The following is a 14,381-nucleotide window of genomic DNA, read 5'->3' on the forward strand; positions in this document are numbered from 1 at the left end:
TATTTTTGGATTTCGATTTGTTTGTTTGTTTTTTTTTCTTTTTTTTTTAAAAAAAAAAACTTTTGAAGAGAAAGACGTCTAAAGAAATATTTTTTTTGAATTTTAACTTCTTTTTCTTTTTCTTTCTTTTTTTTTGGAAATTTCGAAAGAAAAACTTCTAAAGAAAAAAGGAAATATTTTTGGACTATTACTCTGAATTTATGAAAGAAATACTACAAAAGAAAAGAAAAAAAAATATTTTTGAATCATGAATTTTCTTTTGAATTTTTAAACAAATATTTTTGGATTTTGAGAGAGATTAAAAGGAAATATTTTTGTATTATTGTTTTTTTTTAAAATTGAGGTCTAAAAGAAAGACTTTCTAAAGAAGCGAGTAATAGAAAATATTTTTGGATTTTTTGAATATGGTGGGCCGGAACCGAAGTGGTTTGCCTACGTATCTCACATCCGGTGAGAATCAGACCCGCGTAGTTCGGGTAACATAAACTAAACTTGTAAACAAGACTCCTTTCTTTTGTTTTTCAAATAAATCAAACTAAAAAAAAGATATTTTTTTTTTTTCATTTTTCAAAATTTTGGCAGGGTTTTGACATTACTTGGACATTGGTTTTATTTTTCTAAAAATAAGTAGTTATCTCCCTACACTGCTATTTTTCTTTTTATCTTTTTCACAATTTTTCAAAAATTCCCGACTTCAGAAGCCAGTGAGCATTGTTTTAAAATAAAATATATTTATTACCTTCTAAAATTTGTTAACTTCTTATCTTTTGCAGGCCAGTAAGTTTTTTTTAACTGAAACTCCATTATTTGAGCTAAAAAGAATTATTTAGCTAAACATAATGGCGTTTCGATCAAATTATTTTACAAATTCGACCCAAAAGAGAAGATGCACAATTGAACAAATTGTCATTGCATCTAAAGAAGGAAAAAAAGCATACACATTGGAAAAATAGTCATTGCATCTAATGAAGAATAAAAAGAAATACACCGTTGGAGCTCCATTTATTTGCCTAAAGAATTTTTTATTTGGCTAAAAATAATAGAGTTCCAGCCAAATTTTTACAGTTTTGTGGTACAACCCATATCCACATGTGTTAGTTCATGCCATATATTAGTTAACATAAATCCAAGAAGGAATTATCTTTGAGATGATAAGAAGTCAATCATATTGGTCTTAAGTGATACAAGAGTGTATAAGGGTGATTAACAAGTATTAGAAGTTAAATGAATCAAGGATGTTGTAACTCGTATTTTCAGGTAAATCTAGCGGTGCTTAATACACTCAAGAGGTCATGTATTAAGGTATTTTAATCATATAATATCCGTATCATAAGTCTTGAAGTCAAACGAGTTATGAAACAAAAGTCGACAAAAGTTGTCGCAACTTAGGTTCATAATTTTACTTAAACATTAGGTCAAATGTTTCTAATCTTTTCTCCTAATTTACAAGGAATTACGGGGTGATCTACTAACCAAATTAAATATCTATGAGTCTGGTTTGCAACACATTAAACCGTTCATCGATATGATCTCGGAGTAGAGATATATTCGCGTTTTCGCGAGACTGCGCCAAACACCTCTCTATGGGGCCCACTAAGGCGGTTTAAGATGTTTGGACCTATATAGGATGCCTCCAACCCGTTTTAAGTCATTTATTCTCACTATTTTCAGACTTTAGAACCCTAGTAACATCCTCTCAAGGTTCTCTCAAGATTCAAGACCCAAAAAAGGGCAAACAACACAAATCAAGTGTCGGGAATTCCGTGGCGCTAGTAAGTCTCTTGTTCTTCTTGTTGTTGCTCATTTTTGTGTCGTTCCAGCTCGTGTGGGAGGTTGTTTTAAAGGGTTTATGTTCTGTAAATACTCCCTCATGTTCTTAATATCAATCCTAGGTGATTTCAAGCCTTCTAAAGTGATTCTAGTGCCGAAAAACACTAATTGATCGCTAGTTTCGCTTTTTTGTTGTTGTGGCAGCATTGGAGGGATATTTCATGGAAATTTAAGGTCAAATTGGAGTTTTTCTTTCTGTATAAAGGTAAGGAACCTCTTACTCTATATGTATTTAAGATTATCCAAGTTGCGGCTAAGCCATTGAAGCTAGAACTTGTGAGATATATATCGAAAGGCTTGGTAGTAATGTTATTGTTTTGTGGACTGTTTTGCGTTGTTGTTGGGCTGCGTATTTTACTACTATCTTGTGGAGTTTTGGAGGAGGAAGGGTGTGGAGAAACACCATATATATGTAGGGTTATGGGCTGATAGTTATTCGTAACATTTCCAGGTTGTTTGACACGACTACGGTGGTCGTCGTATGTATGGAGTGATTAGGCTGTGTGTGGACTATTTTGGGAGGCGCAATATGTTTATTATTGATGTTGTTTGGGCTGTTTGGTGACTGTTTTGAATGGTGTGAGGTCATATATATAGGGGAGGTGCTGTCCGTTTCATCGTAAAATAGGTTATGGTCGATACATAATAGTTATGACGCTTAAATGATAACGATAGTATTGTTTCTCTTATTGTAGACTAAGGAGTTTTGACAATTGCATAGCTTGAGATTGGGGCAGTATATACAAGGTATGTGAGGCTATCCCTTTCCTTCTTTTGCACGACTCCGATTGTACATAATGTAATGAACGAGCTTCCAAGATACTCTACTCTTAGAAGCTAGCAGTACTTACATTGTTTTCCCTCTTATGGAACGATTGATGTTAATGTTACTTCTCTTATTCTTATGTTATCAATGTTGTTGGTACTTCCTGATTCTTATAAGGTTCATAGTGAAGAGTTAGTCCTAATAACGTGTACAGAGGATACCGACCTTACGTCACTCCGAAAGGTTTAGAATGTGATTCCATGAGTCAAGCATGCATTATATATATGTATCTATTTTACTCTACCGAGCCACACTATAGTTGGCCGGGTACGGCACCTATTGTGCAACCACTAATCAGTTGGGTTTTACCGAGCTCCACGTGGACGGGTACGATTCTACCGAGCCTTATGATGGCCGGGTACGTTTTTTACCGAGCCTATTATGGCCGGGTACGATATGATGATGATGATGCCCACAGATAAGAATGTTTTAAAGGTTTATGTATTTATACATATGTATCATGCATTTCATGTAAGTAGCCCTCAGATGTACTAAGATGTTACAGGTTGTATATTCTCTATCCTTGCTTATATTACTGATCGTATTTATGGTTCCCTGCCTTACATACTCAGTACTTTATTCGTACTGACGTCCTTTTATTTGTGGACACTGCATGTCGTGCTGCAGGTCCTGATAGACAGGCAGGTGCAGCTCCCCCACCACAGTAGGCTGTCCAGTTCAATGGTGATTGGCGAGATCCCTTCTCCGGACTTGCCTTGGTCTTGGTATGCATTTTTGTTATAGAAATTATGGGTATGTCGGGGCCCTGTTCCGGCTATGTTGCAGCACTTACGTTCCTTTAGAGGCTCATAGACAGGTGTCGACTCATGTATAGTTTGGTATGCCTTATCGGCTAGTTTTTGTTGTATAGTCTTTCATAGTAGCGTGGTAGCTCATACCTTATATGTAGTTTCTTGATTGTCTGGTCATCCCCTGCTATGTATGTTCATGCCGTCATATTTTATTGTTGGTTGTCCATGATCCAGGTCTACCATTTATATTGATCTCGTCAGCCCTAAAAGATAATAATGAAGGTTAGATGAAATGTACGTTGGTGCTCGGCAAGTGTGGTCGGGTGCTAGTCATGGCCCTCCAGTTTGGGTCGTGACAAACTTGGTATCAGAGCAAGTCTGTCCTAGGGGTTGTCTATGAGCCGTGTCTAGTAGATTCTTGATTATGGATGTGTAGCGCGCCACATTTATAATAGGAGGCTACATGACATCTAGGGTTGTTACCTTCTTCCTTAATCTAGATCGTGCGTAGAGTTGAGTCGTAAGTGTTCGTCTCTAATATTCACCTTGTTTTTTTAGTGATGCCTTCGACTAGGAAGCAAACGATTAGTAGACGGCTTGATACAGCAGCGGGAGAGGGTACCAGTCAGGTGCCCCTAGTCAGAGCAGGACAAAGTGAGGCTCAGAGTGAGATGCCCTCTCATACCTCATCTACTCCATCTCCTCCAGAGGATATTAGAAGGCACCCAGCGCCTCCAGTTCCTCCGTCTGGCACTCCAGACCAGGATATGCGGAGTGCTTTGCAGTTATTGACTAGCTTGGTAGCTGCTCAGGCTCAGAGGCAGAATACAGGTGCTGCTGAGAAACCAGTTAGTACAAGAGTTCGTGATTTTATTAATTTAGACCCTCCAGTGTTTACCGGATCAGACCCCAAGGAGGACCCACAGACTTTTATTGACCAGGTTCATCGTACACTTCGGGTTATGCATGTTAGTGATACAGAGGCAGTAGAGTTGGCTTCTTATCGGCTACGGGATTTAGCGGTTCTCTGGTATGATAGTTGGGAGAGATCCAGGGGTCCGAACCCTCCTCCAGCTGTGTGGAAGGAATTTTCTGAGGCCTTTCTTCGTCACTACTTGCCAGTTGAGATACGACGAGCTAGAGCTGATAAGTTCTTGAACCTTAGACAAGGTAATATGAGTGTGCGAGAGTACAGTATGCAGTTTGATTCTTTGGCAAGGTATGCTCCCCATATGGTGGCCGAGATGAGTGATAGGGTGCATATGTTCGTGAATGGGTTGGGACCACATCTGATAAATGAGTGTACGACAGCCTCCTTGGTGGAGGGCATGGATATTTCCCGTATTCAAGCTTATGCCCAGACCCTAGAGGATCGTAAGCGCCAGCAGAGGGCAGTTAGGGAGCAGGATAGGGGCCAGCATAAGAGGGCGAGATTTGCAGGGTATTCTGATGACTTCAGAGGCCGCATCAGGCCACAGTTTTCGAGGAGTTCGGCGCCACCTGTAGCTAGTGCTCCTCCACAGTTTCAGAGGCCTCGATATGATCGATCCTATTCTGGTCCAGGTCAGAGTTCGCGGGCATCTGGCTCGCAACATCACAGGGATACTAGTCAGATGAGACCCCCAACACCACATTGTGATCAGTGCGGCAAGGCCCACTTTGGACTGTGTCGTCGAGGTTCTGATGCATGCTATTCGTGCGGGCAGCCTGGCCATATGATGCGGGATTGTCCTAATAGAGGAGGTGATGGTATGGCTCAGCCGACTGGATCTGTGTCTGGTTCTTCCTCATCAGTTCGACCTCCAGCACGGGGTTTTCAGCAGTCGACAGGTCGTGGTAGGGGTAGAGGTGCAGTGCCGAGTTCGAGTGGTGCTCAAAATCGAACCTATGCTCTAGTAGGTCGACAGGATCTCGAGTCGTCTCCAGATGTTGTTACAGGTATTATATCTGTGTTTTCTTATGATGTATATGCGTTGATTGATCCGGGATCTACATTATCATATGTTACACCCTTTGTGGCTAATAAGTTTGGCATTGAACCTGAATTGATAAGTAAACCCCTCGCGGTATCTACTCCGATAGGAGATTCTGTGATTGCTAGAAGGGTATATAGAGGTTGCACTGTGATGATTTGTAGTCGTCAAACCTCGGCAAATTTATTTGAGTTAGAAATGGTTGATTTTGATGTGATAATGGGAATGGACTGGTTGGCCTCATGCTATGCAAATGTTGACTGTCGTACGAAGATGGTTAGGTTCCAATTTCCGGGTGAACCCGTCATTGAATGGAAAGGGAACATTGCTACACCGAAAGGTAGGTTTATTTCCTATCTTAAGGCAAGGAAAATGATCTCAAAAGGTTACATTTATCATCTCGTTCGCGTTAGGGATGCGGAGGCGAAACCGCCTACTTTACAATCAATCCCTGTGGTCAACGAATTCCCAGATGTTTTCCCAGATGAACTCCCAGGCCTTCCTCCTAAAAGGGAGATTGATTTTAGCATTGATGTGTTGCCTGACACTCAACCAATCTCTATTCCTCCATATAGAATGGCCCCGACAGAGTTGCGAGAGTTGAAGGTGCAGTTGAAGGACTTGCTGGATAAGGGCTTTATTAGGCCTAGCACTTCACCTTGGGGTGCACCAGTCCTATTCGTGCGGAAGAAAGATGGGTCGTTACGGATGTGTATCGACTATCGACAGTTGAATAAGTCTACTATAAAGAACAAGTATCCACTTCCAAGAATTGATGACCTATTTGACCAACTCCAGGGTGCCAAGTATTTCTCCAAGATTGATTTACGTTCAGGGTATCATCAGGTGAGGGTTAAGGAGAAGGATATTCCAAAGACGGCCTTCCGGACAAGATATGGGCACTTTGAGTTCTTGGTGATGTCGTTCGGGCTAACAAATGCCCCAGCAGCTTTTATGGATCTCATGAATACTATATTCAGGCCCTATCTTGATGTGTTCGTGATTGTATTCATTGATGACATTCTAGTGTATTCTCGTTCGGAGGCGGAACATGCGGGCCACTTGCGGATAGTATTACAGACGCTTCAGGATCGTAAGTTATATGCTAAGCTCTCCAAATGTGAATTCTGGCTGAACTCAGTAGCATTCCTTGGCCATGTGATATCTGATGAGGGTATTAGTGTCGACACTCAGAAGATCGATGCAGTAAAGAATTGGCCGAGACCTACAACACCATCAGAAGTCCGCAGCTTCCTAGGGCTAGCAGGATATTATAGGCGGTTTGTAGAAGGATTTTCCTCTATATCATCACCATTGACTAAGTTAACACAAAAAGCTACCAAATTCCAGTGGTCTGACACTTGTGAACGTAGTTTTCAGGAGTTGAAGAATCGATTGACATCTGCACCAGTGCTCACTCTTCCTGAAGGAACAGAAGGTTATGTGGTATATTGTGATGCCTCAGGTATAGGTTTGGGGTGCGTATTGATGCAGCGTGGGAATGTGATTGCTTATGCATCAAGACAATTGAAGAAGCATGAAAAGAATTATCCAACCCATGATTTGGAATTGGCTGCAGTAATATATGCTTTGAAGATATGGCGGCACTACTTATACGGCGTCCATGTTGACATCTACACAGATCACAAGAGTTTACAATACATCTTCAAGCAGAAAGAGTTGAATTTGAGGCAGCGTAGGTGGCTTGAATTATTGAAAGACTACGACGTCGAGATATTGTATCATCCCGGTAAAGCCAATGTTGTGGCAGACGCTCTCAGCCGTAAATCAATGGGAAGCTTAGTACATATTGAGGCAGGTAGATGGGGGTTGATTAAAGAGCTTCATCAGCTAGCCAATATGAGAATCAGATTGTTAGACTCTGATGACGGAGGTGTTACTGTACAGAATACATCAGAATCATCTTTGGTAGCCGAGGTAAAAGCACGACAATATGAAGATCCTATCTTAGTACGATTAAGAGAAAGCATTCAACAGTGTAAAAGTATGGCTTTTGGGATCGGAAAAGACGGGGCACTGAGATACCAGAGCCGATTGTGTGTGCCTAATGTGGCAGGGTTGCGAGAGAAGATTATGAATGAGATTCATCAATCCCGATATTCCATCCATCCCGGCTCGACAAAGATGTATCATGATGTCAAGGAGCAGTATTGGTGGGATAATATGAAGAAGTCTATTGCAGAATTTGTAGCCCAGTGTCCCAATTGTCAACAAGTAAAGATAGAACATCAGAAACCCGGTGGATTGCTTCAAAATATAGAGATTCCGACCTGGAAGTGGGAGGTGATTAATATGGACTTCATTATTGGATTACCTCGCTCTTATCATAAGTTTGACTCCATCTGGGTGATAATTGATCGACTTACAAAATGTGCCCATTTTCTGCCAGTGAAGACAACTTACACGGCTGAAGATTATGCGAAGTTGTATATCAAGGAGATTGTTAGGCTTCATGGTGTGCCCGTATCTATTATATCAGACCGAGGAGCTCAATTTACGGCTAACTTTTGGAGGTCTTTCCAGAAGGGTTTAGGCACACAAGTAAATCTCAGCACTGCATTTCATCCGCAGACTGACGGACAGGCTGAACGTACCATTCAGACACTGGAAGATATGCTACGAGCATGTGTTCTAGATTTTAAGGGGAATTGGGATGATCATCTTCCACTCATAGAATTCGCCTATAACAATAGCTACCATTCCAGTATTAAAATGGCCCCATATGAGGCACTATACGGGAGGAGATGTAGATCACCAGTTGGATGGTTCGAAGTCGGTGAAACAGAATTATATGGGCCAGATTTGATTCACCAAGCTATTGAGAAGGTGAAAGTGATACAGGAGCGATTGAGGACGGCACAAAGCAGGCAAAAATCTTATTCTGATGTCCGACGTCGTGATCTAGAGTTTGAGGTTGGTGATTGGGTTTTCCTGAGGATCTCACCAATGAAGGGTATTATGCGTTTTGGGAAGAAAGGTAAGCTGAGTCCAAGGTATATCGGGCCGTATAAAATTCTTCGACGAATTGGACAGGTTGCTTATGAGTTAGAATTGCCATCCGAATTGGAATTTGTCCACCCGGTATTCCATGTATCTATGTTGAGAAAATGTATTGGAGACCCTTCTCGAGTCGTCCCTATCAAAGATGTACAAGTTACAGAGGACCTATCATATGAAGAAGTGCCAGTGGCGATATTAGATCGGCAAGTCCGCAAGCTGAGAACAAAAGATGTAGCTTCCGTCAAAGTATTGTGGAGGAACAAAAATATGGAAGAAATGACATGGGAAGCAGAAGAGGAGATGAAGTCTAAATACCCTTACTTATTCCAGAATGAAGATAACAAGGATGCTGGTGGAAGACAGGATACATTGGAAGGTGAAACGGCTCTATGAGGTAAGCAATAATTTGAGAATACTCCTCCTTAATACAAAATGGTGATATGTAGATAATGTAAATACGCATAATGCTTTGTGTAGCCTTGTGAAGCCATATGTTGGGCTTAATTACTTGCAAGTTTTGCTAGTGACCATTTTATAGGGGAAAATTGATCGGAAATTTCCATTGGAATCCACGATGATTTAAACTCCCCATAAACCCTTACATTCGAGGACGAATGTTCCTAAGGGGGGGAGGGTGTTACAACCCATATCCACATGTGTTAGTTCATGCCATATATTAGTTAACATAAATCCAAGAAGGAATTATCTTTGAGATGATAAGAAGTCAATCCTATTGGTCTTAAGTGATACAAGAGTGTATAAGGGTGATTAACCAATATTAGAAGTTAAACGAATCAAGGATGTTGTAACTCGTATTTTCAGGTAATCTAGCGGTGCTTAATACACTCAAGAGGTCATTTATTAAGGTATTTTAATCATATAATATCCGTATCATAAGTCTTGAAGTCAAACGAGTTATGAAACAAAAGTCGACAAAAGTTGTCGCAACTTAAGTTCATAATTTTACTTAAACATTAGGTCAAATGTTTCTAATCTTTTCTCCTAATTTACAAGGAATTACGGGGTGATCTACCCACCAAATTAAATATCTATGAGTCTAGTTTCCAACGCATTAAACCGTTCATCGATACGATCTCGGAGTAGAGAGATATTCGCGTTTTCGCGAGACTGCGCCAAGCACCTCTCTATGGGGCCCACTAAGTCGGTTTAAGATATTTGGACCTATATAGGATGCCTCCAACCCGTTTTAAGTCATTTATTTTCACTATTTTCAGACCTTAGAACCCTAGGAACATCCTCTCAAGGTTCTCTCAAGATTCAAGACCCAAAAAAGGGCAAACAACACAAATCAAGTGTCGGGAATTCCGTGGCGCTAGTAAGTCTCTTGTTCTTCTTGTTGTTGCTCATTTTTGTGTCGTTCCAGCTCGTGTGGGAGGTTGTTTTAAAGGGTTTATGTTCTGTAAATACTACCTCATGTTCTTAATATCAATCCTAGGTGATTTCAAGCCTTCTAAAGTGATTCTAGTGCCGAAAAACACTAATTGATCGCTAGTTTCGCTTTTTTGTTGTTGTGGCAGCATTGGAGGGATATTTCATGGAAATTTAAGGTCAAATTGGAGTTTTTATTTCTGTATAAAGGTAAGGAACCTCTTAACTCTATATGTATTTAAGATTATCCAAGTTGCGGCTAAGCCATTGAAGCTAGAACTTGTGAAATATATATCGAAAGGCTTGGTAGTAATGTTATTGTTTTGTGGACTGTTTTGCGTTGCTGTTGGGCTGCGTATTTTACTACTGTTTTGTGGAGTTTTGGAGGAGGAAGGGTGTGGAGAACACCATATATATGTAGGGTTATGGGCTGATAGTTATTCGTAACATTTCCAGGTTGTTTGACACGACTACGGTGGTCGTCGTATGTATGGAGTGATTAGGCTGTGTGTGGACTATTTTGGGAGGCTCAATATGTTTATTATTGATGTTGTTTGGGCTGTTTGGTGACTGTTTTGAATGGTGTGAGGTCATATATATAGGGGAGGTGTTGTCCGTTTCATCGTAAAATAGGTTGTGGTCGATACATAATAGTTATGACGCTTAAATGATAACGATAGTATCGTTTCTCTTATTGTAGACTAAGGAGTTTTGACAATTGCATAGCTTGAGATTGGGGCAGTATATACAAGGTATGTGAGGCTATCCCTTTCCTTCTTTTGCACGACTCCGATTGTACATAATGTAATGAACGAGCTTCCAAGATACTCTACTCTTAGAAGCTAGCAGTACTTACATTGTTTTCCCTCTTATGGAACGATTGATGTTAATGTTGCTTCTCTTATTCTTATGTTATCAATATTGTTGGTACTTCCTGATTCTTATAAGGTTCATAGTGAAGAGTTAGTCCTAATAACGTGTACAGAGGATACCGACCTTACGTCACTCCGAAAGGTTTAGAATGTGATTCCATGAGTCGAGCATGCATTATATATATATATATATATATATATATATATATATTACTCTACCGAGCCACGCTATAGTTGGCCGGGTACGACACCTATTGTGCAACAACTGATCAGTTAGGTTTTACCGAGCTCCACGTGGCCAGGTACGATTCTACCGAGCCTTATGATGGTCGGGTACGTTTTTTTTACCGAGCCTATTATGGTCGGGTACGATATGATGATGATGATGCCCACAGAGGAGAATGTTTTAAAGGTTTATGTATTTATACATATGTATCATGCATTTCATGTAAGTAGCCCTCAGAGGTACTAAGATGTTATAGGTTGTATATTCTCTATCCTTGCTTATATTACTGATCGTATTTATGGTTCCCTGCCTTACATACTCAGTACTTTATTTGTACTGACGTCCTTTTATTTATGGACACTGCATGTCGTGCTGCAGGTCCTGATAGACAGGCAGGTGCAGCTCCTCCACCACAGTAGGCTGTCCAGTTCAGAGGTGATTGGCGAGATCCCTTCTCCGGACTTGCCTTGGTCTTGGTATGCATTTTTGTTATAGACATTATGGGTATGTCGGGGCCCTGTTCCGGCTATGTTGCAGCACTTACGTTCCTTTAAAGGCTCATAGACAGGTGTCGACTCATGTATAGTTTGGTATGCCTTGTCGGCTAGTTTTTATTGTATAGTCTTTCATAGTAGCGTGGTAGCTCATACCTTATATGTAGTTTCTTGATTGTCTGGTCATCCCCTGCTATGTATGTTCATGCCGTCATATTTTATTGCTGGTTGTCCATGATCCAGATCTACCATTTATATTGATCTCGTCAGCCCTAAAAGATAATAATGAAGGTTAGATGAAATGTACGTTGGTGCTCGGCAAGTGTGGTCAGGTGCTAGTCATGGCCCTCCAGTTTGGGTCGTGACATTTTGGCTCAAAAAAGAAGAAATACACAGTTGGAGGAACAAATAACCATTGCCTCTAAAGAAGAAATAAAAGGAAATACAAAGTTGGGGTAAACATGCATTGTATATTAAGAAGAAGCAAGACGAAATACAAATTTGGAACAAATAAATCATTGTATATGACTGCGTGGAAATTAGCAGTTGAAATATACCATACTTAGAAGCTGATTTTTTTTTGGTTCACCTCCACACGTCTAACAGAGTGTGTATTTATACTCTTTGCCACGTTAGCGTCTAAGGGGATCAAGAGTATCAAACTACTAAGTTCAGGGGGGTAATCAGCACAAAAGATAGTTCAGGTGTGCACCGTATAAATACTGCCAAGTTCAGCGTAATTCCGACGTATTATGATTTTCGTAAATTAACAGTCCCACTGAACACTCTCAAGAGAAAATTGAATCTTTCCATCATCCAACCATTGTATTTCTCTGAAATCTCAAATCTAACACATGATGCAATTGATATAAACAATGTCATGTTCAGTTGCTTATTCCAGATAAGAAAAACCAAATATCAAACAGCTCCATGAATCCTTCATCACCCAAAGGAATGTGGCCAATCAACCAATCCATCCAAATCCTGTTGTTTCCTCCATTGCCCACTTTCAAGATAGTCTCTTGAAAAGTTTTCCATAGGCTAACACCATGCAACATGGAGAGTGCCCGGGAAACACCAAGTTGTTTCCTCAAAAAACTGTATTTTCCTTGCTACCTTATGAAAAAAGAAAAAAAAACTGTATTTTGCTTGCTATGACTATGTGCTATCCTTTTTTAGATGCAAATCTCCAAAAGCCATTATCCAACAAAACTCAAGTTTCCTACTTGAAAGAAGGAACAAAAAATTGCAGGTCGCATGTCATAACATAACATTGCACCCGAAATACTTTATCAGCGAGCTAATTTATTTTTGCCATTCACAAAATTGGAAGCTCCATTCCACACCATTCCGTTGTTATGTATCTCTCAATCAGACACACCTTCACTAGACAGGGAGTGCAAAAGCACCATCATTTTCCACTCTATATGCATGCAACGCCATTAAGTACACTCAATAACACGAGCAGTACTCACTGCTTGCTTTTCATCAAACTCAAAAAGTTAACACAACTTCCTTCGGTAAAACCAGTTACATACATGTCAGATAAGAAAATAATTTTGATCTCACAGGAAGCAAACATCTACAGTTCTCATCTTTTCACCTGGGGCATTATATATATGAGTACTACGACAGTACATTCTTCAGGGACAGTTATGCATTTTGCAGCATCTTTCTCTTTTGTTTTCCCACAAGATGTTCTGCACTTGTTGCCTCATATATGATCAGTACTTGTCTTTCCCCCAAATTTTCCCATAGAAAAAAGAGTTGGGGACATGGTCATGGTAAAGTTTAACCCAAGACAGTTCAAGGCACTACGGGGCATGCATCAGAATCTGATTCGCAAGTGCGAGGGGCCATTTAAGATCGTCGCCAAGGTAAGCAAGATCTCATACAAGCTTGACATGCCATCGTATCTTAAGATCTACCCTATCTTCCATGCCAGCATGCTTAAGCCATATTATGAAGATAAGGACGATCCGAGTAGGGGCCAATTAAGTCGAGCGCCAATGACTATCACCGCCTTGCATGATCGGGAGATTGAGGCTATCATAGATTACTAGGTCAGGCAAAAATAAGGGCAAAAAGCCGTCGCTATGTTCCTCGTCCATTGGAAAGGGCAATCACCGGAGGAGGCCGCGTGGGAACGATATAAAGACTTGTGGCAATTTAAAGATAAGATCCTAGAGTTTATGCAGCAGCATTGCGCCGCAGTCATCGCAATATTGGGTGGGGGAGAGTGTGATGACCCGCCATGTCATCATGCTACATAGGCTCCATTTGGCATATATTAATGCTATGTGGAAGATTACATAGGAGGAAGGTTAGCCTTTGTGAGAAGATTCTAGAGAAGTATGGGCATTTCCTTAGGAAGATCCTAGATCCCTATAGGAAAGTCCACGGAATCTTCTAGGTTTGGAGAGGGTTCTAGAGAAATCCCTTATCTTGTAAATACTAAGGACTTGTGTAACAATTAATATTTACACACTAGCCCCTAGGAGACTAGTATATAAAGGAAGCCACTCATTTGTAATTCACCAAGCAAAATAATAAAGTTCTCTATAATACAAAAGCTTCCTTTGGCAATTCTCTTGTATTCTTCCATTCTCTTAGCGATCTTGAGTGTAGTAAGGCTGACTTGGCATAGCAAGAACGTGAGCAAGTTGTGCAAGATCGTGAGCAAGTTCTCAACCCGCTCATTTGACACCCCTGATTCATACTTCCTCATACCTTCAAATGATGGTTATACTGGCCATTTTGTCACATGAATTTCCCTCTTGTGATTTTCCTTAATTTTGTTGTTCAAGCTCTTATTGGTTCATCACACAGTAGTTTCTTGTTTAGGGATAATGTCCTTTGCAGGTGGTGGTGATTACTAGGGATGGGCATCGGTCGGTTCGGTTCGGTTGTGAATATTATCGGTTCTTCATATTGGTTATCGGTTTATAAATATACTAAACCAATAACCGAATCGATAAGATATCGGTTATCGGGTGTC

This window comes from Nicotiana sylvestris, chromosome 6 (genome assembly GCF_000393655.2).
Source record: "Nicotiana sylvestris chromosome 6, ASM39365v2, whole genome shotgun sequence".
Lineage (NCBI taxonomy): Eukaryota > Viridiplantae > Streptophyta > Magnoliopsida > Solanales > Solanaceae > Nicotiana > Nicotiana sylvestris.